Source organism: Castor canadensis, chromosome 15 (assembly GCF_047511655.1).
Source record: "Castor canadensis chromosome 15, mCasCan1.hap1v2, whole genome shotgun sequence".
NCBI classification, from domain to species: domain Eukaryota; kingdom Metazoa; phylum Chordata; class Mammalia; order Rodentia; family Castoridae; genus Castor; species Castor canadensis.
Window position 1 is genome coordinate 10,171,073 of NC_133400.1, and position 27,859 is coordinate 10,198,931.

Genomic DNA, 27,859 nt, shown 5'->3' on the forward strand with positions numbered 1-27,859 from the left:
TTGGGTAGACAGGGTTTGTGGGCGGAGCCATGCAAATTAGGAATCCCGGCCGTGGATGCTGTGTGGCATAGCCCACAGAGGCTTCTCATTGGCTGAGGGCTCTGCCTTGCCGGCTTCTGCGCGCCACCATTGGTTGGCTGGACGAGGGGCGGGCACCATGACTCGCATCTGGGACCCGTCCCCTGGAGGGTCTACGCTAGCTTAGAAAGAGGAACGCAGTGGCGGAACCCGATCTTCGCATCCCGAGGAAGCACTGGGATCCCGCCCCGAAGGCTGCCTGGGGCCTAGGCGGCCGGGAGAAGGCGCTTCACGCTGACAGTTTTAAAGTGAGGGCGAGCGCGGGTGCGCACGCACCTGCTCCGGGCTAAATGTCTCGCTTGTCTGGGTCTCTCTCTGTACGACTCCTCCAGACTGACTCCCGGAGTCTCTCGGTCTCTCAGTCTCTCTGTCTCTCAAGGTCTAGGTCTTTGCCTCTCTCTTTTTCGCTCTCCAAACCCGTGCCCAGAGCCCCATAGGATGGGCGGATTGGAGCGCGCAGCTCCATCACCCGCAGGGTTCCCGCGCCTGCAGGGCGGGGCCGGAGCATCCGAGAAGGGCAGGGGACCTCACCTGGTGCTGGCCCTGCGGCCCCTCTCCTGGGCGGGCATTTGGAAGAAGGTGTGGGGTTCCTTGGACGCCTTCCCCCAAGTGCCCTAGCTGTGAAACAATGAGGGCATTATAGACCCTGTGGGTCTGAGGATTTGCCTGACCCGGAGTGCATCGAGTGCATAGGATTGCCTGTATTACCGTCAGAGAAAACAGACTTCCAGGTAAGGCCTGTCACGATGATACAGAGGTCAAGATGCTCTCATCCAGAAGACATAACAGTTCTGAGTAGGTATCTATTTAAAGACAAAACTTGGAAGTACATTACTCTCAAATTGACAAAACTCAGGAGAAATCGACAAACCCATAATGATAGTTGGAGAGTTCAGCACTCCATGCTCAGTAGTTGGCAGAAAGGGTAGGCAGCAACCAAGTAAGGATATGGAAGATGTAACTGTTAGCCAAGTTTATTTAATTGACATTTATGAAAATTGTTAGCAGAGTATACATGTTTTCCAAGTTCATGTGGAACATACATAACGTAGACTACACCATGGACCACAAAAGAAGTATTAATACATTTTTTAAAAGCTAGATCATACAGAGGAAGTTCTGTACCTAAAACAGAATGAAAATAGAAATTATTATGGAAACATATCTCAGAATTCTCCCAGTATTGGGAATGAAGTAAATACACATCAATACGTTTCACATTGACACATGGATCAAATAATAAATCCCAAGGGACATTTAGAACATTTATTTAACTGTATGAAAATGAAAACACAACAGATAAAATATGGAGGATGCAAAGTAGTGCTCATGGGAAATTGATAGTATTATGTGCTTATATAAAGAAATGGGACTGCAGAGTGGCTCAAGTGGTGCAGCGCCTGCCTAGCAAGCATGAGGCCCTGAGCTCAAACCCTAGTGCCTCCCCCACCGAAAGAAATGCCTGTAGTCAGTGATCTACATATGACCCTTAAGAAGATGGAAATAATAAAAATAAGAGTGGAATTCAGTAAGTTAGAAAACATACAGCCAAATGAGGCAATCAACATAAAAATACTTATTTTTTGAAAAGGTCAAGTAACTAAAATTTGAGCTTGCATGATAAAACAGAAAGTAGACAAATTATCAGTAGCAGGATTGAAAGAGGCAAAATGTGATTAGAGGGCCTATGGATATTGTATTATAATGTTATAAATTATGTTTGATTTCATTGTTAAATGAAGTATAGGTAGATAATGTTTGTTCAATCAAACACAAGAGACTAAACCTCAGATTTCTAGATTTAGCAGGGACCAGCCAGTGTTACTCATTGATGAGAAAATAGGGTGAAGTGGGAGAAGTGACATGGCCTGAGGCCAACAGAGATCAGGTCTTCTAACAGGCACAAGTTTAGACTTATGATCCCTAGAGACTCAGGCCTTTGCTTTTGTTATCACCTCAGAGGAGATTTTCAGGGCATCCCTTGGAAAGTGTAAGCTGAAGATGCTTGGCAAGCCATGAGGTACTTATGAACAGAAATAGGTGGTATAACATCTCTGCTGGCATAAAGATGGTTGTCTTTTAAAAAAATGACCAATAGATGGCAGACAAAGCCATTGTTTTTGGTATAGTGACAGCTGCATCAAGGATTTTGGAGCTGTAGAATCTATACTTTCTGAGATCAGCTCACCTTCCTGGCACGTACCGAGGATTGAGGATCATTGTGACACTAGCAAACTCTCCATCAAGTGCCCACCACTTTTTTTTTTAATTGTTGTACTGGGGGTACACGGTGACATTTACTAAACTTCTCACAATATATCAAAGTTGAATTCAGCCCTTGCATCATTCTCCGTTATCCCTGCTTCCCCCATTTCTGGAATAGTTTCAGCAGATTTCATTTTTCCATTTACACACATGTATACATAATATTTCCACTATACTCGTCCTCCTACAGCCTTTCCTTATATCCTCCCCTCTCGCCCTGGTACTAACCTCCAGATAGGACCTGTTTTGCCTCCCTGTTCTCCATTTTTGTAAAAAGAATGACATTTTTGTTTGCTTAAGATAGTGATACAGGGTGTTTCATTGTGACATTTCCATGTGTATATGTATTAAACCCGAATTGGTTCGTCCTCTCTATTTTTCCTCTTTCTACCTTAGTCCTCTTATGGTGATATCAGTGGGTTTAAAAATTCTGTACTCATTCTTGCATAGGAAGTACATCAACTATATTCATCTTGTTAACTTCCTTCTTTTACCCTCTCTCTCCTGTTAGTGACCTCCCTTAGCATGATCTGTTTTTCATAGTAATGCTGGTATTTGTGTTGGGCCTAGCTTCCACATATGAGAGAACATGCGGCCTTTGGTCTTCTGAGCCTGGCTGACGTCACTTAAGATGATGTTCTCCAGTTCCATGCATTTACCTGCAAACGACAAAATTTCATTCTTGTTTATGGCTGAGTAAAATTCCATTGTGTATAAATACCACATTTTCTTAATCCATTCATCAGTAGTGGGGCATCTTGGCTGTTTCCATAACTTGGCTATTGCGAATAGTGCCGCAATAAACATGGGTGGGGTGTGCAGGTGCCTTTATTGTAGCCTGACTTACTGACATTCATTCAAGTATATCCCTAGGAATGGTATTGCTGGATCATATGGCAGTTCTATTTTTAGTTTTTTGAGGAGCCTCCATACTGTTTTCCATAGTGATTGTGCTAATTTACATTCCCATCAGCAGTGTATGAAGGTTCCTTTTCCCCCACATCCAGGCCAACATTTGTTGTTGGTGGTGTTTTTGATGATAGCTATTCTAACAGGAGTGAGGTGGAATCTTAATGTGGTTTTGATTTGCATTTTCTTTATGGCCAGGGATATTGAACATTTCTTAATTTTTTTCTTGGCCATTTGGACTTCTTCCTTTGAAAAAGATCAGTTCATTTGTCCTTTTCTTCATTGGATCATTGATTTTGGGGGAGTTTAGTTTTTTGAGCTCCCTGTATATTCTGATTATTAATTCCTTGTTAGATGTATAGCTGGCAAAGATTTTCTCCCATTCTGTGGGCTGCCTCTTCAATCTGGTGACCATTTTTTATTTGTTGTGCATCAGCTTTTTAATTTCATGTAATCCTGTTTGTCAACCCTTTTTCTTAGTTGCTGAGCCATTTGAGTTCTATTTAGGAAATCACTGCCTGTGCCTATTAATTCCAGTGTATTCCCTGCTCTTTCCTGCACTAGTTTCCTTCAAAGTTTCAGGTCTTATATTAAGGTCTTTAATCCACTCTGAGTTGATACTTGTACAGGGTGAAATACCTAGTTGCAGCTTTCTGCATGTGGATACCCGGTTTTCCCAGCAACATGTGGGACATCCTATGTTTTGGTACCTTTGTCAAAAATCAGGTGGGCGTAGCTGTGTAGATTCATATCTGGGACTTCTATTCTGTTCCACAGGTCTTCATGCCTGCTTTTGTACCAGAACCATGCTGCTTTTATTGCTTTGGCTCTGTAGTATAGCTAGAAATTGGGTTTTGTGATGTCTTCAGCATTGTTTTTTTTCTTAGTATTGCCTTGGCTACTCACAGTCTTTTGTGCTTCCACATGAACTTTATGGTTGATTTTTTAATCTCTGTGATGAATGTCATTGGAATTTTGATGGGGACTGCATTGAACATGTAGATTGCTTTTGGTAATATAGCCATTTTCACAATATTGATTCTGCCAGTCCATGAACATGGGAGATCATTCCATCTTATGTAGTCTTCTTCAATTTCTTTCTTCAATGGTTTAGAGTTTCATTGTAGAGGTCTTTCACATCCTTTGTTAAGTTTATTCATAGGTATTTTTTGTAAATGGAATTGCTTTACTATATTCTTTCTCAGTTTGTTCATTGTTGGTGTATAGAAAGGCTATGATTTTTACAGATTGATTTTGTATCCTGCTACTTTGCTGAAAGTGTCTTTGATGTCTAGGAGTTTTTTGGGTCTTTTAGGTATAAGCTGGCATGTCATCTGCAAATAGATGTAGTTTGACTTCTTCCTTTCTTATTTTTATTCCTTTTATTTCTACTTTCTGTCTTATTCATAGCCCACTACTTATAAACAGCTCACTTCACCTCCATATCACAACTTTGAATCTGCAGTTCCCTCAAGACCCTTGTTTGTCTCACTCCTCTCTTCATTAAAATCTATTAGGAGGGGATAATCTATCTTAAAAACTATTTTTCAAAAGGCTTGAATGTGCTATTTCACATTTACTACTAGGATTTTTTTGTATTACAGCAGTGATTGATAACCCAATGTGGTGAAGCTGAGATGACCAGTGTGGCAAGGGAACTAATTTTGCACAGGGGAGAGCTCGCTTGCCAGTCTCTGAGGTTTTCAGTGAAGGCAGCACTATACTTGTAGAAGTAATAGTAAGGGGTGGTATTTGTTCAACACTATGTGAGAGGCACTGAACTAAGCAATTCATATTGGCAAATTGAATTTTTTTAGCCCAGTTTGGGCTACTATAACAAAATAGTACACTATGTATAGTCAAGCAAAATTTATTTTCTCACAACTTTGGAGACTGGGAAGTCCAAGATCAAGGATCTAGCAAGGGCCTGTTTACTGCACCATCACATGGCAGAGCCATAAGGGCAAGAGAGAAAAGGAAGAGGCATTAAGGTAGCCTTTTATAATGAGCTCACTCTCTACTGGGTGTATATCCCAAGGAAATAAAAACAGAATGTTGAGGGAAATGTGGTACATATACACAACGGAATACTATTTGACTATTAAAAGGATGAAATCCTGTCATTTGTGATGACATGGGTGGACTAGAGTTCATTATGTTAAATAAAGTAAACCAGGAAAAGAAAGGTCACATTATCTCATTCGTATGTAACGTTACAGAAGTGGTTACCAGAGGCCAAGGAGAGCAGGGAAGGGAGAGGGATTGGTAAATTTTGATCAATTGGTACTAAGTTACAGTTACAATTAGGAGCAATAAGTTCTGGTACTCTATTGCACAGTGGAGTGACTATAATATACTATATATTTCAAAAAGCTACAAGAAAAGAATTATTTTTTGCACTACTGGAGTTTGAACTCAGGGCTTTGCAAACTCTACCACTTGAACTCCACTCCACTCCTTTTTGCTTTTGTTATTTTTCAGATAGGGTCTCACTGTGTATGCCCAGCTGGCTTGAACTGTGATCCTCACTCCTACTTATCCCTCCCACGTAGCTGGGAAGACAGGTGTGCATCACTGAGCCCAGCTTTTTATTGGTCAAGATGGAGGATCTCACAATTTTTTTTTTCCTGGGCTGGCTATGAACTGGGATTCTCCAGATCCCTGCCTCCCAAGTTGCTAGGATTGCAGGCATGGCACACCACACCTGGATATGGATCTGAGTGGTTTTTTTTTACTATAAAGAAATGACAAATACTTGAGGTGGTACACTTATACTTACCTTCATTTGAACATTACACAATGTGTACATTTATCAAAACATCACATGGGCATGGCATGGTGGTGCATGTCTATAATCCCAGCACTTGATCATAACTTCAAGGCCAGCCTGGCCTACATTGTGAGATCTGGTCTCAAAAAAACAAACCAGAAAAAAAAGTCACTCAGTATCATATAAGTTTATGATATTTAAGTATTTTTAAAAAAATACCATCATTCTACTCCCATAATAATGTACCTACTTTCTCCATAGTGGTATTAATCCACTCACAAGGGAAGAATCTCTTAGGCCTGACCTTTTAATACTATTACAATGGCAGTTACATTTTGACATGAGTTTTGGAGGGGCTAGACATTCAAATCATAGTGTTAGTCTTCACAGTAATCTCATGAAGTGATACATGTTATGCATTTTTAAATAAGTATACTAAAACCCAGAGAGCTCAATTACTTGTTCAAGATCATACTATTAGAAAAACGTTGGCTGCTATTTTCTTTTAATTTATTCTGCATGGAATTAACAGTAAGTTGCTTGACATTAGCGATGTTGGGAATTTATGAATTCACATGAAAATAATTGCTCTCTGACCCCATGGCAGGTGTTGAAATCTCATTACTCACCCACAAGGGAGAATGGACAAGGGAAGCAGTTTTAGCTGTGCTAGCCTGAGTAAGGGTAACTCTGAGTTAATCCTTAAGAGAATACTGGGACAATAGCTAGGCTGCAGTAAGCAGAGTATTATGAACCAAGACTGTCCTGATGGTTATAGGTTCCAGGACCCTCTTTAGTGTAATGGATAGAGTGGTTACATCATAGGCCCAGCTGCTGTGTGGAACCAACTCACGTCTGTCCCCCATCTATGCCCCAGGTAAGACATCACTCAATTCTTCCCATCTGCTGGGTGTCTCTGGCAACACACCTGAATGTTCAAGAGCTTCATGCCACAACTCAGTTCTCTTGGGATACAGTGAACTTGTCTATTCCATGGTGTGTGGTGTGAAAGTCTTGTACCTAGAAAAGAGTTCTCCCACTTACTGGTTAATTTCCTAAACCTCACTGGTGATTAGGATTCTTGGCTTAAAGTTGGAGGAACCAGGTCCAGCCAGCTCCTTAAAAAGGTGGCTATGAAGTCAGTTGATGTGTAGCTCATGGTGGACAGATTTCAGGGGGAATGAAATTGGGAACTGGAAAGAGCCTGAGAACTCTTTTTCTACCTTTTGCATAGCCTTCTTTCTGTACATTTTGTTATGTATCCTGGCATCCGAACCTGGAAACTCCCATGGTTAGGGTTCAGCCACACAGGAAAATCTGACTTGTTGGCTTCAATTCCAAGTCCTTCAAAAATATCTGATGAGGGTTTTTGTTCTTTTGGTTTTGGCAAGGTTAAGAATCAAACCCAGGGCCTTATGTACACAAGGCAAATGGTCTACCACTGAGACCCCAGCCATTCTCTTCCTAGTTTTGCTTTGAGTGGACCTCACTCAGGAGGAAACAGGTGACATGTTGTTCTGAAGCCCATTTGGGTAGCTCTGTTGCACTCCTGGGGACAATTTCCATGTGGCCTCAATTCTTCTGGGTAAGACAACAGTATAGCCTAAGTGGGCTGTGTGAGCTGTGATTTTCATTCCATGCTTCTGAAATTGCCTGAGCTTTTTCAGGGATGTCTCCTCTCTCACCTACCAGACCTTCCTGGTCAGTGAATCACCTGGTCCTACTTTTCCCTTAACACAGAAGTGGAAAGCCTGGGCCACCCAATCAGAGTAGCCCAAATCATTGTGATTGGTTCAAGAAAGGGCATGTAACAAATGAGAGTTCTCCAAAGGACTTTTTAATACCAAGAAGTGAAAGGCGTACCTCTTTTTAGTTAGTAGATGTCAGTTTGAGGCTTTGAAAGCCTGCTGACCGGCCTTTTAGTAAACAGGAAGACTACGTGAGGAACGATGCCAGAAATGGCAAGCAGAGCTGTGAGTTGAAGACACACCTGGAGCCCTAAAGCCACTGAATCTTTTAGTCAAACTGGCCTGGAAGCCATGTGAAGTTCTATAATATCCAGTTGTGAGATTTGATAAATCTCTTTTGTTTAAAGAGTAAGCACAGAGTAATCAAAATCTCTTTTACTTACTCTGAGCTGATTTTCTATACTTATAACAGAATACACTGGCTCGTATGCCTCAGCCCACAGCAGGCTCTAAGCATCTCCCTAGGCCCTATTTAATCATTTTGTCAATGATAGATTATATTTTTAAAGACCTTCAAAGATCATGTAACTAATCAGCAACAGCTCTCTGAAACATCGCTCTGTATCACTCTTCAAAGTGGTTTCCATATCCTGTGCTACAATTAATAATAGTATTGCTTCATAAAATAATTCATAAGTTTAGGAATATTGTTATTATTTGCTTTCTCTTAGTGAAATATTTAGAGACAAGATATAAAATAATTTTATAAGGATAATTGCCTAACTTAGGAGGGAAGTCCACTAAAAGTTTTCAGGCCTAATATATTAGACAGTCTTGCAAAGCTGGACAAAACATATTTAGCTATAGTGGTTTCTATCATACCACACATTATATTGGCTTACAGCCAACAGTTTGCTCTTTCTAATTATATTGTACTTCATAAATTAAAATTCTGTATTATGGTTATATCATTGGCTTCTGGATATGAATTTAAACATTAGAACAGAATCAAAGCAGTTAGTGACTTGCAATATTATACAAAGACCTTAAGTTTTCATTGTCTCGGGCTTTAGAAGTTTGTGTTTTGCCTTTGCCTGGCATAATGGAGCTGCTCTTGCTTACTTAGATAAGGCTGTATCAACACTTTCAATATAACCTGCTAATTTCAGGGGACTTTATAAGCTGGCTGCAACCCACATCTTCAGAATTGGAAAACATCTGTGCCTTTTGAGATAGAAGTGTCCTTTTTGCCTTTTCTTCCTTCTTCCTTTTATTTTTTCTTCAAAACACATGGAATGCTATTCTTCCCGGTACTGTGTATGTCTTTGGCAGCACACAGTTTGCTTTAGTTGCATTTAATGAACACCATCTCCAGCTGCTCAGCTGTGACAATGTTATTTTGGGGGTTACTAAGAACCCCTTGTAAGATGTGCACTCAAACATGGGTGCCTTCCTGGGTTATTAGGAGCTCTGTCCTGCAGTGGATGCTAGCACTCCTCTTTTCTCCTAGCAAAAACTGACCAGTGGATACCATGAGTTTGGACTCCAGCTCCCTGTCTTTACTTCCCTTTCTCCTCTGCATACCTACCCAAGCATAATGGGAAGCTAACTTCTGGCATGTGTATGGTTCCCTGGGAATTGCTAAGTGGGACCTCAAGCTGAGGAAAAAGAGACATCAGAGACAACTACGGTCACACTCCAGATCCCCAGAGAAGACTCGAAGTTGTTTCTTCTGCTTCAGCCATCATTTAATTTTATTCTCTGTCCAGTGTAGATGAGGAAAAGATTGCAAATATGGGCTGGGTGTGCTGTAGTTCTTTCCACTATGTTTCCATGTAAGTTTCCAATAGTTCTCCAAGAGCCTTATAAAGACTGGTGTGGGTTATAGAAACCCCATACTTTATAGAGATGAAAGGGCCTCAGAAAGACAAATAGGCAATTTCATGCCCTAGAAGGATGTCTGCTTATCTAGAAAACTAGTTTGGAGAGTGAGAAAGAGAACAGAAGACATCAGCAGAAAGGAAAGGAGATGGCATGCAGTGACAGTTTGTCATTTTGAAACAGTACATTTGTTCACATGGATCAAGACAATCCTGCTGCACAGGAACTGGTTTTAGTCTTTTTGTAGTCTTTATCTTTAAAAATATCTGTTAAAATAAAATTAATTCCTGGTAGATTGTGGTGAAAATATGAAGGATAATGCAATAATGATCTAAACAGAATTTAGGAGAATACAGCTTACTGGTTGACAATGTTTTTCAACAGGACACAAGCACACACTTCATATGCCAACATTATGTAATGCCAGGTGTTTTACATGATTTAACTTTCTAATCACACAATTTTGCCATTTCAGAATAACACCCACTCCTGAATCTTGGAAAATTAAAATTCAATATAGGTTTGGCCACTGTCTTTTTTTTTTTTTTTTGGTACTGGGGCTTGAACTCAGGACATTGTAGTTGCTAGGCAGATGCTCTACTGCTTGAACCACAACTCTAGCTCTTGGCCCCTGTCTTTGAAAACGCAGTGGGTTCATGATGTTTTAAGGGAAAATAAGAAGCAGGTTGGAGCTTCTCATCTGGATCTACAATTAATTTAAGTCTGCCTGCTGGGAGGCCACAAAGATATTTCTAGTTAAAATCTAGGCTTTTTTCCAACAAAATTCTTAAATACTGAAATTTTAAAAAAAGCTAAAATAACCCTAATATTTATTAAGCAGATATAATACCAGGAACTAAGTTAGCTGATTTACAGTGTATTGCCTTTCTTAATCCCTACAACTGTCCTATGAGATAAATACAATTGTGTCTATTTTGTAAGTGATAAAAGTGAATGACAAAATGGTTAAGCAATCTACTCATGGTCATACAGCAAGGTCATGGAGGAGCCAGTATTGGGATCCATACAGTCATCTTCATTAACTATCCACGAAGCTTCAAGGGTAGAGGTTGTTTGGCTTGGAAGGTTTTCAGAGAATAAACTATCTTTTATTGGCCTCATATAGGATCTCTTGGTTTTCTTTCTATGGAACTGTAGGACTTCCACATGCCTTCTTTCCACATCCTATGAGAAACTATTCATTTAAAATGAATGTTTAGGATTAGATTTGTTTAGATTATGGAAAATTCTGCCAAATGATTTTATATAGCATGTCTAGTCATGGGACTATGGAGATTCCCCATGGTCAATGGAAAGGAATAGGAGAGCCACCTTGTTACTGCAGATGAAAAGTGGAAGTCAAGACTCCACTCACAGTACCCATAGGTTTCTCCAGAGAAGAGAACCAATAAAGTGTGTGGAAATGTTGGGGTACTTTAACTTGCAGCCCACCTAGCCTAGAAATCAGCTATAACTGTCATGAACCTTGGGTAACCTGTGAAGAGAAAGATAGCCTTGAAACAGGGTTGTAAAACATGGTAAACTGTCAATTAAAAGCTGTAACCTCCTACAGAGCTGTGAGGAATTGCTCATTAGAGCCATGCAAAAGTTCGGGACCGAGATGAAAGGCACCATGCAGAGATAAGCACCCATTCCTGCCTTTCTTTGTCTCCACTTGTAAATAAACTTTCCAAAGCAGGACTCCCCTGTTGTTCTTATCTAAACCTTAGGTTTCTAGTCCACTACTAGCCCCTAATTTATGGGAAAACGCATTCCTTGTAACCTGATAAGTAAGCCTCTGGTGTTTCCCCATTCCCAATAAATAATATTACCCCACTACCAAGATGTGGGCAATATCAGGATGTGGGCAAGATCAGGAAAATGTGACCCCAGGGGCATGAGGAATTCCTATGTGATGATGATTGATGCTTTAAAGAGTATAAGATCTGCTTAAATTTTCTCTCAGGGTCCTTGTTGAAACCTGCTGCATCAGGCGGATGCTTGGACCCTAGCCGGCTAGAAATAAACCTCGCCTTGTGACTTCCTTTGTCTCGAGTGTCCTTTGTCCTCTCAGGAGGTGGCCGGCCTCGTACCCTAACAGGAAGAGTTGGTATTGTAGGGGAGCCTAGGCAACACTTGGTATTGTAGTCTTCTTTCTTGACAGACCTCAATGAGTTGATTAAGACTTTCAATTGACTGGATAAGGCCCACTCAGATCGTACTGACATTTGACTTACACCAAATTGAGTACAGCAATTTGCTTTACTCAAAAATATACTGATTTAGATTGGAAGAAACCCCGTGCCTGCAGAGCAGCTGTAGCCTGTGAGCTGCAAGATCCAGGGACAGAGTCTCAGCCTCACTGTTGCTGCCACTGTTGTCACCCAGAGACTGCTGAGTCCCAGTCCACCATCATCCATTCTGGACACAGAACATCCAGTCATGGATAAAAATGAGGTGGTGAAGAAGGCCAAACTGGCTGATCAGGCTGACCAATGTGATGACATGGCAACCTACATGAAGTCTGTAATTGAGCAAGGAGCTGAATTATCTAATGATGAGAGGAACCTTTTCTCTGTTGCTTATAAAAATGTTGCAGGAGCCCACAGGTCATCATGGAGGGTCATCTCCAGTATTGAGCAAAAGACGGAAGGTGCTGAGCAAAAGCAGCAGATGGCTCAAGAATAAAGATAGAAAATTGAGACTGAGCTCAGAGATATCTTCAATGATGTTCTGTCTCTTCTGGAAAAGTTCTTGATCTCCAGTGCTTCCCAAGCAGAGAGTAAAGTGTTCTATTTGAAAATGGAGACTATTACCATGACTTGGCTGAGGTTGCTGCTGGAGTTGACAAGAAAGGGATTGTAGATCAGTCACAACAAGCATACCAAGAAGCTTTTGAAATCAGCAAAAAAGAAATGCAACCAACACATCCTATTAGTTGGGTCTGCCCTTAACTTCTCTGTGTTCCATTATGAGTTTCTGAACTCCCCAGAGAAAGCCTGCTGGCTTGCAAAGACAGCTTTTGATGAAGCCAATGCTGAACTTGATACATTAAGTGAAGAGTCATATAAAGACAGCACAGCTAATAATGCAATTACTGAGAGACAACTTGACATTATGGATCTCGGACACCGAAGGAAGCAAAGCAGAAGTAGGAGGAGGGGAAAATTAACTGGCCTTCCAAATTTGTCTGCCTCATTCTAAAATTTACACAGTAGACCATTTGTCATCCTTGCTGTCCCACAAATAGTGTTTTTTTGTTTATGATTTATGACAGGTTTATGTTACTTCTATTTGAATTTCTATATTTCCCATGTGGTTTTTATGTTTAATTTTAGAGTAGTTATTAGAGGAGCCAATTAACATGAGGGGTTACCTGTTATCTTCTTGAGGTGGCCATGATGGGGATGCGAAATTTTTATACGAGTTATAAATGTTTGGCGTAGTACTTTTGGTACATTGTGGCTTCATAAGGGCCAGTGTTAAAACTGCTTCCATGTCTGAGCAAAGAAAACTGCTTACATATTGGTTTGTCCTGGTGGGGAATAAAAGCGAAAAATAATTGACCCCAGTCACAGGTGTAGTTATTGTGGGCACTTTAAAATTTGGAGCACTTACAAGGCTGTGGTACAAATATCCCATTGATATTACATGTTGGAAGCATGTGTTTCTGTGGAATAGTCATTCTCAGTGTGCACACCTTGACTACAGCTGCAGAAGTGTTCCTTTAGACAAAGTCATGACCCAATTAACTCTGGACAAGGGCAGAAACAGTTTATATTCCATTATTTGTAAAGTTACCTGCTGTTAGCTTTCATTATTTTTGCTACACATTTTATTTGTATTTAAATGTTTTAGGCAACCTAAGAACAAATGTAAAAGTACAGATGCATGTAAAAGATGAAATGCTTAGTGTTCATTGTGTTAGGGTCCGAGAATCCTATTCCTCTGAGAGACAGAGAGTCACGCGTGAATGCAATCAACAAAGCAGAGTTTATTGAGCTGGCAAGCCAGGGTCAAGCTCCCACACAGACACACAGGTCCGATTGGGCAGACAAGACCCCGAGCCTCTTTAGGGAAGATCTTATATAGGCCCCTACTGGCCGTTACAGCAAAAGCCCGCACAGTACATAGCCAATGAGTTTGTAACACCACATACATTTCCAGCCTATCCATTTAAGAGTACATTGCTTCTTAGCCTATAGATTCAAGGGTCAGTATTCGCGCACACGGTTACATTTAGCAAGCAGGCAGGGCACATCTTGCACGTACTTCTAGTCGTCTTTCACAATCTGCTCACATTCCTCACATTCCACCTGCCCCCATCCTGTTTATCTTATCCTGCACGGGGCATCCTGTGCTGGCTTTACTGGTTTCTGCTATGGGGATCTGCTGGGGCAAAGGGCACATCCTTTCAATTGCTTCATGGATGTCAAGCACAGCAGTAAACAAAATCCCATGTATTTAACTTTTTTTAGGGCTTTTTTCATTTTGCTCTTGTGATTTTTTTTTCCTCCCTTTTGATACTTGCCTAACATGCATGTGCTGTAGAAATAGTTAACAGGGAAATAACTTGAGATGATGGTTAGCTTTGTTAAATGTCTTATGAAATTTTCATGAACTATCCAAGCATAAGTGTTGAGAACACATGTGTTAAGTTCATGTAAATGGAATGAAAGTTTTATGAATGGACTTTTCAAAAAATATGCTGATTTAAGTGTTTACATATCCAAAAAATATCTTCACAGCAATGACTAGATTGGTGTTTGACCAGACAGTGGACAGCATTGTTTACATCGACAAGTGAAAATCAGTGAAGGGATAATATGTCATTTTGTTACTACAAGGGAGATGCAAGCTGCCAATGGAGTGCATTATTTCAAGCACACCAAGCATTATGAAGGACAGGACATCACTGTCTTCTGTCATTAACAATAGGAATTGTTTAGCTAAGAGGGAAATATGTAATTTGTGTTGCATTTCCAGAAAATATTCCCAAAGACCTGAAGACAAGTCCCTGAAAAGACACTCCTATAGTCACATTTTAAGATTGTTTGAATTGAGTTAGTGCTTCCTAGATGATAAAATTCAGTCAAAAATGAGGAAAAATATGTAATTGTCATCATTTAACTTTGCTGCCTAAGTTAGTGATTATACTTGTAGTCCTATAAATCTAAGAGGTTATAACAGAGACTTACAATGGAATTGCAATTTAAATATAATGCATGATTTTACATACCTCAATTTTGCTTTGAAAAAAGAAAACATTGAGAATATTTTTTAAATGTACTTTGCACATCATTGAGAAGAAGAATTGAGGAGTATGGCTCACTCAATGCTAACCAAAGAAAGAAACAATAATAGGTATGCAGGAGTAGGGCAGGACATCAGGCTGGCAGGATGAGGAGGTTAGCGAATCATATTCTCCCAAATCAGTGATAAAACTAAGCAATCACGTGATATCTCTGGAAGGTGACTCACGGTGTATAGCTGAGAGGCGCATATCAAGAGAGTATTAGCTTAACAGTGAATCTGGGGCTTTCTTACTCTGGACTTCTCCCATTTTGTGGCATGAAATTTCTACCTGAGTGCTCTGGGTGGACACTGGATGCCTTGCTGCTCAGTTGGAGGGACTGATTCCTCACAGAGCATAGAAAAAGCCACACCCAGGAGCAATTTTGAAAACAACAGTGAGACCAGTAGAAGGCTCATACTGCAGCTAGCCTGAGGCTGCAACACTGGTTAGACGAAGAAACAAAAGAACAGAACAAACACATACGGTAGAGCAAAAACTATACTGAATTAATCCAGGAAAATCACTGAACAAATAGAGAGACAAACTAATCAAACAAAGCTAGCAATAAAGCCACTCACAGAGGAGGAAGGACCAGAGTGCAAACTGACTAGAACATAGAATAAAAATGGAAACCTTTAAACAATACACATAAGAAACAGAAAAATGTAACTGATCCAGAAGAAAAAAATCTGCCAATAGGAATTCTTTCTCAGGGGGTGGACAAATAGACCAATTAAATTGAGTAGAGGACCCAGAAACAAATGCACACAGCTGGATTTAGCAAGAGTGGACTTCTTAGCAGTTATTACAAATATATTCACAGAACTAATGAAAATATTGTTTAAAGAATTAGAAGAAAAGTACTGGGACAATGACTCATAAAATAATAGGTAATACCAGTAACTATCCTGAAAGTGGAAGAATCAAATGCAAATTTTGCACAGAAAAATACAATGACTTCTGAAAAGCACTGATCAGGTGTGTTGTAGAATGTTCCTCATTGTTTGTCTGATTATATCTCATGGTCAGACTTGGGTTATGGGATCCAAGAATACTTCAGAGGTAAAGCAAGCTTCTCATTTTCATCATTTTGGGGCACATGACATCAGCCTAATATCAGTTAAGTTATCACTCTAGACATTAGTCTTGATCATTTCATTAAGGTGGTTTCTTCAATGTTTCACCATCATGAAATTACTGTTTTCTCCTATTGATATTTTATTCTTGGGAATATGGTACAACCTTCTCATACTTAAGGGGAAGGGAATTAATTTCTATCTCCTAGGCAGCAGGTAGCTACGTTTGTCATTTGGAATTCCTCTATAAGGAAGATTTGTTCTCTCTCTACTAGTTTGTTCTTTTAAGCTTTTATTAACATTGGTATGGAGCAATATTTATTTTACTCGTTAGAATTCAATACTACCATTTTATATGTTGCTATAAAAAATCATTCCAGTCTTAGCTATTGGAAATGCTTTGAAATTGATTTATGTATTTTTGGAAAGAACCAGGATCATTTTGTGTTTTTCCTGTCCCAGTCCTGCATTCAGCCCTTTCTCCAAAGGAGTCCTGGTTTCTTTCTATTTCTTTCCTTTGTTTCTTTCTTTCTCTTTTTTCTTCCCTTCCTCCCTCTCTTCCTTTCTCCCTCCCTTTCTTTAGTACTGGGATTGAACCCAGTTTGGTGCACGTCAGGCAAGTACTCTACCTCTTGTGCTACACTCATATTCCCTTTTGTTTTTATTTTGTTTTTTAGAAAGGGTCTTACTGCTACCTTTGCCTGTGGTGGCCTCCAACTTGTGATTCTATTGCCTCTGTAACCCCGAAAGCTGGGATTACAGGCAGGAATCACCATGCCCAGCTTGCTCTTGGTTTCTTTTAATAGATGGTAGTGTTTAGAGACCAATGGTGTTTTGATCTTGGCATTAAATAGGCTTATTCCCACCATGGTGTCCATGGCTCTAGGTCTTGTCAGGGTACAGAGCCAGAAAATCTTTGCAAATGTGAATATTTATCATTATTTCTGCATAAAAATATCTGGATATACATTGCAATAAACATGATTTCATACTGCACTGATATCCTGACTAACCCATCATCACAGGATACAATCTGGCCTTTCTCCATCTTGCTGATGTCAGAGAATTGGATACGTACTTAGGTGCTACTAAGAGGCACTAGAATAGGGAACAGGAACCAGCAACTGGCCCTGACCTGTTTGTTTTCTATTCTTAGGCCAAAGGCTGGATAGACAGGTAAACCCATGGTTTATGGTCTAAAAATATTTTTGTGTTGTATGCTAAGGGGATGATATGTTGGGGTCGTAGCTATAGGTTCCTAATCTGCAAGTAAGATCCAGATACATGACTGCCTGGACCTGGGCATTTTCAGACTAGGTGAAGAGCCTAGGCTCATGGCCTCACCCTGATGAGTTTTGAGTCTTGGGGAGAGGGTGTAGGGGCTTAGCTGTGGCTAAGAAGAAGCACAGTCATCTAGTAAAAATAAAGAAGGATAATATTTGTGAGGATTAATCTCTGAGCTTTTCATGACATCTTGCAGAGTTCTTTCATATCCCAGGACCTTTCAAGGCCATTGGAAGTCAATGGAGGCCAGTATTGATAAGCACTGTGGTAAGCTGTTTTGGGGAATATTGGTTTCTCTTTGGGAACTAGAGATGCTTTCAGTACATTGTTAATATGCATGAACATAATCTTATTACCATGATTAATACTCTTCTAGAGGATCCTGTTGTTCCCTCTTAATCTATTGGGATGGTTACGATGCATCATTGATATGATTATATTAATAGTATAACTGAAATTAATACTATAATTAGGAAAGAAGAGTTACTTGTAAACAGGGGGATTAATCCATATTTGAATGGTATTGTGCAGTTTAAAAGGGGTACATTTTCATTTATTAAGGCAATATTAATTATTACTAATGTGTTAGCAATTATAAATACTAACCATAGAGTAATGATAATAAATATGATACAAAAGCAAATTTATTGAGTGTTTACTTGCTTTCCAAATATTTCAGGTGTCTTTCATGTGTTAAATATTTAGTCTTGGTCATAATCCTATAGAGCGATTCCATAATTATCCACATGTCACAGTTGAGGACTCAAAGGCTCTTCAAAGAGCTGTTGAATGACCTTCCTTGCACTATAGCCATAAATGAAAAGAATCTGGATTTTAACCCAAGCAACTTGAGCCTAGGCTCCATTTAATTAACTTCTATGGCAATTAAGGAATCTTATTACTTATCCACATTTTATCAATATTATAACATTGTATCAGGAAAGACAGAGGACCAGAGCTCTTTTCCTGTTCCCTGGGATCCCACCTGTCTTCTGCTCTCTTGCTGGTCTTTGCTTCCTCCTGACTCTCAGCACTGTATCCGTACAGGCCTACCACAGTGCTATTACACCACCAGGTGGCTTATGTGGATGCTAGCAGGTCTGGTAGAAATGTAGAACCCTTCACTGTGGTGTCTTACTACTGTGGTAGCTCTGAAGGGGGTGAAAATTCTATAGTGGCTGAGTAAGGGCTTCCAGGTGTGGGTGCAGTGGGGATGAACATTTTTGTATTTTGAGATCGGGTGGAGGCATGTAAGTGGCATCCTGTGAGTATTCTTTGCACCCTCTTGGACACTATTTGTTCATTCAAAGGCCTGGTCATACCAGTAAGAAAATGTGACTCTACGAGTTAATTGCCAGGGCATACCTACCAACTCTTTCCCACATTTCTCTCACCAAAACAAAACTCTCCACCTGCTGTGAGAGAGTGTGGAGTGTATTTGGAAGACAAAAGGTCCTGGTTAGTCTGCTAAACAGCAAGACCCTAGCTCATAAACATCCATGAGTGTCAAAACATTTTCTCTCCCCTGAGGAGAGAGTTGAATTTATCTACATGACTGTTGAGGTTAAGTGTCATTGTTATATTCACAAGTGGATGTTCTCCATAAAAAATAAACTTTCTCCAGAGAAAGCTCACATGCACACATTCCTTTGCCTTTGCTGATGTGCATGAAACCTCAATTTTGGCCAATAGACCATAGACACAGGCCTTGTCTCCTCTGAGTAACTCAAGTCATTGTACTCCCAGGAATGCCCACTCCTGGCTGTCTCTGAACCCTGCTAGGCTGTATACAAGGCTTTGGGAGTGGACCCACATAAGCCAGCAAGCAGATACAGTGTGCTGACTTCAAAATATAATTTCTTGTCATGAGTAGGTTTAAGTATGAGTAACCTAAAATTGAATCTATTCAGTATGAAATATTAAAAGTGACACAACTAGAAGGGAAAAGAAGATATCTTGATATCTCCAGGGCAGGTGGTAATTCTATCATGAATTATCCTGGACCAGCCTAGTCCAGGATCTGTTGCTTAGTTTTTCTTGTATCTTCCTGCCTGTTCCTCTTCCTTTTCCTGTCTCTGGCACTCTTTCCTTTCCACCGTTCTTTGTTTTCTCTTTGATTTTGTTTTTCTATTTCATGAATTTCCTCTATTTCTCTATCTTTGCTAATCACTTCTATTATAGATTGCTCCATCTTCTGTCTTTTTTGGTCCTTTCTTTGGGCTGTGCTCCTTCTCTCTGCTCCCAGGACTTTCCTTCTATATTCACCTTTGACTTCACTTTCTTGTATTTTCTACACAAGCCAGGGCACAGAGTAAATACATACCAAACTTTTTTCCTGCTTTCTGTACCCTCCAAAGAGACTTCACATAGATACTGGTCACTGCTTACTTAGATTCTCACTGACATTTAGAAGCACTCAAATAATAGTCTCCCATCTTCTGCTTGTATTAAAACTTCTTTTGTGTCCTTTCTTTGTCTGGGTTTGGAGAAAAGGAGTACATGATTTGTCCAATTTGGTAAATCTGTGCTCTTAAAACATGCATTTCTCAACAATTTTTGCTTTGATGGGACTGGGATTTGAACTCAGGGCTTCACACTTGTAAAGCAAACACTCTCCTGCTTGAGTCACACCTCCAGTACATTTGCTCTGGTTATTTTGGAGATGGGAGTCTTGCAAACTATTTTACCCGGCTTGGTCTCTAACTTCTATCCTCCTGATAGCTAGGATCATAGATATGAGCCACTGATAAAAATTTTCTTCCTTTTCTTTTCTTTTTGTAATCGACAAATTTAGAGAAGCCTCAATCACCATAGTAAAAACTTTTTTCTTCATTTTAAAATGAAGCACGGGAAAAAAGTCATTGTGTCAAGTTTCTATTCCTGTAAGAAATACCTGAGATAATCAATTTATAAAGAGAAAAGGTTTATTTTGGGTCAGAACTGTAGAGGTTCCAGTTCACGATCAGGTGCACCCATTGCTTAAGGTCTCTAGTGAGGATACTGTATACCAATGACAGGGAGTGCGTGGTAGAGCAAAACCACTCACCTCATGACCAGGAAGGCAGAGCGGGCAGAGAGAGGGATGGATGCGGGGTGGGGGGGAGGAGGAAGGAGAGAGAGATTAGTTTCTCATATTCCATAATCCTCTTCAAGTGCAGACCTCCAGTGACCTAAAGATTTTCCACTAGACCCTACCTCTCAAAAGTTCCCCTTCCTCCCAATACCACCACCCTAGGGGTCAAGTCTTTAACACATGGGGATACAAAAGAGCTAACCTATAGCAGTTAGTAAGGGCAAGGCTGAAGAAATTGCCCCTACCCCAATACAGAAGGATTGTATTTTGAGTCCAGATTGGGCAAAAGCACAAGCCTCTATCTGAAAAACAACTGAAAGCAAGAGGACTGGGGCATAGCTCAAATGGTAGAGTATTTGTGGCCAAGTTCAATTCCCAGTACCATCAAAAAGACAAAGCCAAGTTGAGTGTTTGTAGAACTGGGTTTGGCCAAACTTCCTTCATAAGTTCAAGCTATTTCAGCACAAATTTAACAGCTATAAGTGATGCTCTCAAGATTGAAAATGGGCATATGTATAGGGCAAAAAAATGACACATGAGCAAGTTTTCTGAAAGTCATATCGTTGTACCAAAGCCTATACTAACTTATACATTTAGTGATACAAAAAAATTCCAGGGTTGGTTAACTAGTAGGTTTTCTGAGTACGTTGAAATCAGCTGAAGTTGGAGGACATCCCTGATCAAGAATAACCTTTAAAGAGAATCAGGGTAAATTCGATGCAGACAGCACCAGGAAGGGCTTCTTGGTCATGTCCTTTCTGTGGAAGGAGAAGGGGCTTAGAGTTAGAAGATGTGGAACTCTTAGGCAGTTGCAAAGAAATGTTCTAGTCCATTTCAGTCTGGAGTTGATTGCAGTCCAGATGGTGTTAGACAGAGCAGGGGGATAGGTAAGAAACCCAAAACTTGAAAGTGTTTGATTTGCCCACTGCAGAGGAGCTAATACAGTAACCTTAAAATGACAGAGGTCAATTTGGGAAGGTGACTGGGAAGTAGTGAAGAGGTCAGGTAGAGATGAATCAAATCAAGTTGTAATACACTTGTGCGTGGAAGCAATGCTAGGAATCTCTCTGTATAGCTGTCCTTATCTCAACTAGCAAAAATGCTTTGTCTTTCTTATTATTGCTTATGTCTTCTCTTCAACAAAATTGGAGAAAAGGGCAAAACAGGTTCTGCCTGGAAGTGAGGGGGTAGGGGGGAGAGAGAGGGTGGGGGTAACGGGGAGGAATGGCCCAAACAATGTATGCACATATGAATAAATGAATAAAAAAGAAAGTCCATCCATTCAATCATGTGATGATTACTGATTTTTTTCAGGTTTTATAGGAAAATGGACCTACAATGAACGAGGTGTACTTTAATTATTTTAACTGCAGTTCGATTTTTTTTTTTCAGTACTAAGGATAGACCCTCAGAGCCCTGTACTTCTAGGCAAGTGCGCTACTTTTGAGCCTTGTCCTCAATTCTTTTGCTTTTAGTTTTATTTTTTAGGAAGACTTTTGCCAGGCTGGCATTAGATCATGATCCTCCTACCCTTGCCTCCCAGTAGCTGGGATTATAGGCCTGAACTGCTGTGCCCAGATTGATACTTTTTATTTTTTGGCAGTACCACAGGTTGAACTCAGGGTCTTGGGATTGCTAGGCAGGTGCTGTACCACTTGGAGCCACTCCACCAGTCCTGTTATTTGTGTGTACTGGCTATTTTTAAGATAGGGTCTTGCTTTTTTTTTAACGCCTGGGCTAGCCTGGGCTGGGATTCTCCTATTCATGTTTCCCCATGTAGTTGGGATGACAGGTATATGCCACTGTGCCCAGCCTTTGGTTGAGGTGGGATCCTATTAACTTTTTGCCCAAGCTGGCCTCAAACTATAATCCTGTAGTTTTCCACCTCCCAAGTAGCTAGGATTACAGGTGTGAGCCACTATGCCCAGTCTTCTTGTCTTTTTCTTTTTTGCAGTGCTGAGGTTTGAATTTAGGGTCTCATATTTGCTAGACGGGTGCTCTAGCACTTAAGCCACTCCACCAGACCTGTTTTGTGTTGGGTATTTTCAAGATAGGGTCTCATCACTATTTGCTCAGGTTGACTTTGAACTGCAGTCCTCCTGATCTCTACCTCTCTCCTGAGCTGCTGGGATTACAGGTATGAGCCAATAGCATATGGCCTTTGATGCCTTTTTAATGAACAAATAACCATATAATGACACTCTCAGATAAGGAAACAACTATGTAATTATTGCAATTCCTTTATACACATTTGGATCTAATCATTTACCAATATCATCCCCAGGTAAAAATGACAATGGTTTTTGTCCTCATAGATCAATTCTATTTATCTAGAATTGCCTAGAGCTAGATTCATACTGCATAATCTCTTTAATTTCTTTCAGACAGTACTTTGAAGAGTCATCAGGTCTTTGCTTCTACTAGTAGTTCATTCTCTTTAATGCTAAGTGCTATTACATTGCATGAATAAACCACCAAACAAAGTAACAACTTCTAGGTACTGATGTCTTCACTGGTAAAAACTGATCAAACATGTAATGAAAAAAAATCCTAAATCTCATATAATCTATTTCATAATGTGGATGAAGTGACAGGTAAAACACTCCAAGTTGTTTTTTGAGATTAGAATTATCCTGATACAAAATCCAAGCAAAAGTTTCATATTTTTGAAAACTTTCATAATTCATATTTCCTATCATTGAACTTCATTTTGGTTATTCACTATGGGTATGTCTTCAAATTTACTGATGTTTCTAATGGTATATCAAATCTGGTTTTCTTTTTTTTTTAGCATATCTGGTATGTATTTTATTTCACATACTATATTTTTCATCTGTGGAAGCTTGCTGTGGTTCTTCATATGTCCTCCATTTCCTACCCTGTCTTGTTGATATTTTCATCTGCATCCATGATACTATGAAACATATTGATAACATCCTTTTGTTTTCTGGTGGGACTAGGGTTTGAACTCAGAGCTTTGTGCTTGCAAAGCAGGCGCTCTGGTTATTTTGGAGATGTGGGTCTCTCAAACTATTTACACTGGCTGACCTTGAACCATGATCTTCCTGATCTCAGCCTCCCAAGTGGCTAGGATTATAGTCACGAGCCACCAGTGCCCGGCAACAATAACGTTTTTATGCCCTGTCTGCCAAGTCCATCATCTCTGGATTTCTCCTTAGTAGCTGATTTTTCTCCTCTTTATATTATATTTTCCTATTGATTTCATTTTATATTGTTTTCATTTTTCCTGAAGGACACTGTCATTTTTGATACTTAAAATGATTTTAAAGAAAACTAAGACAAACATTACTAAGAATTCCCATATACTTTCTACCCAACTGTCCCTACACTTGGAAAACACTATGAAATTAACCCTGATGCAATCCTATTAACTGAACTACAGAGTTGACTTGATTTCACCAGTGTTTCCACCACGCTCTTGTGGACCTTAGCTAGACACCACATTGTATTCAGTTGCCATGTTTCCATGAGTCCCTCTGATCTGTGATAATTTAGTCTTTCCCACCTTACTTAGTCTTGAAGAGTACAGGTTAGATATGTTGCAGTACATAGTATAATTTTGGTTTTTCTGCTGCATTCTCATAAACAGACCGATGTTACGGGGTTTTGCAATGAGTACCATAGGGGTGAGCTGTCCTCACTCACACTACATCATCACATCTACATGACTTGCCACCGGGGATATCAACATTGAATATCTGGTTAAGGTGGTGTCTGCCAGTTTCTCCACTGTACAGTCACTATTTCTCCCTTTCTATTCTTCACCCTTTGGAAGTGAATCAATACCTCCCATATTCAAGGGGAAGGAAATTAAGCTTCACCTCATAGAGGAGTAAATATGTACATATATTATTTGGAATTTGTTTTCAGGAAGTCTTGATCCTTTAAATATTCATGAAAACAAATTACTAATTTATTTTAATATGAACTGATTGATATTTATCTTATCCCTTGAGATAAAATTCAGTACTATTATTATTTATGTTGTTAAAATTGTCACATCATACCCATAGGGAGCAAGTTCAGGTTGCCTGTTGTGCCCTTTGGCAATGCCACTAGGCTTTTAAAATTGGAGAATGATATTTAGAAACTGATACCTGAGGACCAGATGAACTTACTACAACTAGGGTGTGATTTAACTTAGGAGCTTTCAACAGATAGAGCTAGGAAATATATGTTACCTATAGATGGATAAATATGAACATTTTTGTCTTTATGTTTTTTGTGTGTAAACATAGATTTATATTAACATCTGTGTCTAATTAGTAACTACTAAGCGATTCTAATGTTTGTCACTTTTGAAAACCTTGTCTCCCAATTTATATTGTTAGTTTACTTATTTATTTGTATGCATATTATGGGATGCATGTGAACTAATTTTTGAATTACTAACCCATACTCTTGAGAGAACTAATTTTATCAACTAGACCACCAATCTTATTTCTTCCTTTTTTTAAACCAATCTTGTTTCTAAATGCAAACATTGAACTATTAGCATTGGAGATTAACATAATTATCTAAAACAGAATTGCAAATCATTATACACTAGGGATAAATTTAATTTAATGTTATGATTTCTCCCAGTCATATCTAAAAAGTTTGAGCTAAATCTTATTTGGACTTTTTGCCTGTAAAATAGACAACTATATTTTAATATACTATATGTATGCATGGATGTATGCAATACACATATGTAAATGTAAAGTTTATAAAATAGCCCAATTATCTTGAAGTATTCAAACAAAAACATTGACCTATTCACACAGTTTCAAGATTTATTCTTAAGTTACATTATTCAAGTAAAAGCAGTAATGAGGATGAATTGGAACAAAACAGCCAAGAAACGGCACAACCATTCTCGATTTCTCTCTCTCCCCTCTGAATAAATATAAGTTCATATTGATATTACTGACTGATCGAGCAAAACAGGGCTTGCCCTAGCCTTCCTTTTTGGTTATTTATAATGTCATTCCATGGCAGTAATAAAACCGCCTCCCGTTTCCTACGTTTTTGTTAATTATTTCTTCAAATCTAGTGTGGATATTTCCTATTGATGCTGCAATAAAATTCTCAAGAATTTTGTAGGTTTTCTGTATGTGCTCAGGGTTCATTCATTAGACAGTGGAAACCCCCACATACTTTTCTACTGCTGCCTTCTGCAGATGTAGCTATACTTTTTAACAGTAACTTTCTTCTCATTATGACACAATACATGGCCAATGTAGATAATATAGGAAAGAAATAGGCCTGTGTCACAAACATATATATATATAAATTGTCTGCATTCCTAGCATTCAGGGGAAAGATATTAAAATATGGATACATATTCTCAAAGTGGTTTTCCTAAAACTATGAATATAACACATACAGTTTATAGTATCAACATCAATTGACTTATATTGTACACTTTATTTTTATTTTATAATCTACTTATTTTTATCCATTTTTTTATCCTCACTGTTTTCCATGGGTGCATTGGGTTTCTGGTCATTCTCTTGGGTACTAGTTGCTTCACATATGTCCTTTCCCATGTCCCTATGCTAATGTCCCTGTTCTCTACAGAGGGTAATACTGTCTGCTTGCTCACTATGGCTCTGAGACAGCCTTGGCAAAAGAAGAAATAGGGGAATCACAGAATTGACCAGCCACTCTGACTCTCACTGGCTTCTTTGAGGAGACTCGGGACTGAATATTAAGTAGGTTACTTTTTCCAGAATGCAGAAGGGCCAGCTTTGGTTTGGTGAACCGTATTGAATGTAGCTGGAAGTACATCTGAGGTCATATACACATTTGGAAGAAGGATGTTATTACTCTGGTACTGAAGATGGGGTTTTTGAAGGAGTTTAGCTCATGCGAATGAATATGTTTCCAGTTCAGCATGCAGTAGAAAGACACAGATACTTAAAATACAGGGTACTTAAAATCCAATGAGCAGATTTTTGGTCCCCACCATCCCACAACACACATTCAACTCCATAGTCTCAAGCAAGTTTTAGCAGTCATCCAGCCCAAATCTCCCATCTTTGGGAATATAAAGCCTAGATTGGCCTATGGAAGAGGGCCTGATTGTGTAGGTGGGACATGTTGGGTGGGCAACAATTCTGATGCATGCATGTGTTTCCCCATTAGTTAATGTTTCCACTCCTAAAACACATTCAGCTGGAGTGGAGAGTTCATTTTTTCCTTTTTCAGAGAGAGAGGGGGAGAGAAAGAGGAGGGAGGGAGGAAGGGAAGGAGAGAACAAAAGAAACATACCACGAGTTCTTTTCTTCCAAGACATAGGAAGAAATTCAAGACATTTTCACACTAAACAAAAAGCAATACACATTTCTCTCACAAGTTTTTTTTCCAGACACATTTATTGACCTACTCTAGAAATTCAAGATAATGGTTGTACTGATGACTGCTCTAGACAGTAATGGGAGAGAGGGTTTTCATTTTGTTTATATATGACAAATGGTATCTCTGTCTTTTTTGTTTACTGAAAAACCAAAATATACTTTGTACAAATATTGAAGATGATGGTGGTATATGCATGATTGTCTAGCAAAATCAGCTCTGCCTTGAAGAAGATGGACAAAGCTTTCTTACAGAACTGTTCTCCTGTTGATCACCTTCTGAATGTTGACAGGAAGGTATTCCTCAGGAATTTTGCTCATATCACAATTGTCTGAACAGGGTTTCTACAGGTGTATTAATTATTCCTTCTCACAGGGAAAGGACAGCCAAGTCCACCTTCATTAGGGGCACTCTAAAGGAGCAAACATCCCACCATTTATCCATGGTGAATGTAGGCACATCATGCCCCTTTCCTGAGCTAGACCCCTCCACTCAAAAATGGGAATGATGACAGCCACCTTGCTGGATTGTGAGACTGTGATTGCCTGAGACATATAAGACCTATTAAGCACTCAGTAATTGTTACTGTTCTCCCCACTCTCTCAGAATGACAATTATAGTAATAAAAGCAGCAATAACAATTCCTGCATTTATTGAGCATGTGATCTGTGCCAGACATGTAATCTGCAGATTCTTCTTTAGTCCCCAGAACAGTCAGTCCTGTGAGATAGGCATCGCAAACTCATTTGTGCAGATGAGGCTATGTAAGACTTAGGGATTTTACTCTGGACTCTTAACTATTATTTTGGCTTTGATTTTTCACTTTAAAAACCTTGGTACCCAATTTAATTAATTTATGTACGTATTCATTCAAGCTTAGAATGCATGTAGAGTAGTTTCAAAATTGTTCACCCATATCCCTGAGAGAACTATCATTGTCAACTAGACTACCAATCTTATTTCTTAAATACAAACATTGAACTATTGAAAACTGAGGAAGATTAACATAATTATCTAAAGCAGTTTTCAAAAACATTATACACGAGAGATAAATGGAGTATGTGCAAACCTGGTATCATTTCTCTGGGCTTCATCTATAGAATTGATATGCTTTCAAGCAAGATGCTATTTGGATTATTTTGTCCATAAAACTGGCAAACTCATTTTAATATATGATAT

The 27,859-nt window shown here is 39.4% G+C and overlaps 1 pseudogene; it reads left to right on the top strand.

Annotated features, from left to right (window-relative positions):
• Positions 1–125: 125 nt before the first annotated feature.
• Positions 126–13,967, top strand: LOC141417353 (14-3-3 protein zeta/delta pseudogene; annotated as a pseudogene).
• The last annotated feature ends 13,892 nt before the right edge of the window (positions 13,968–27,859 follow it).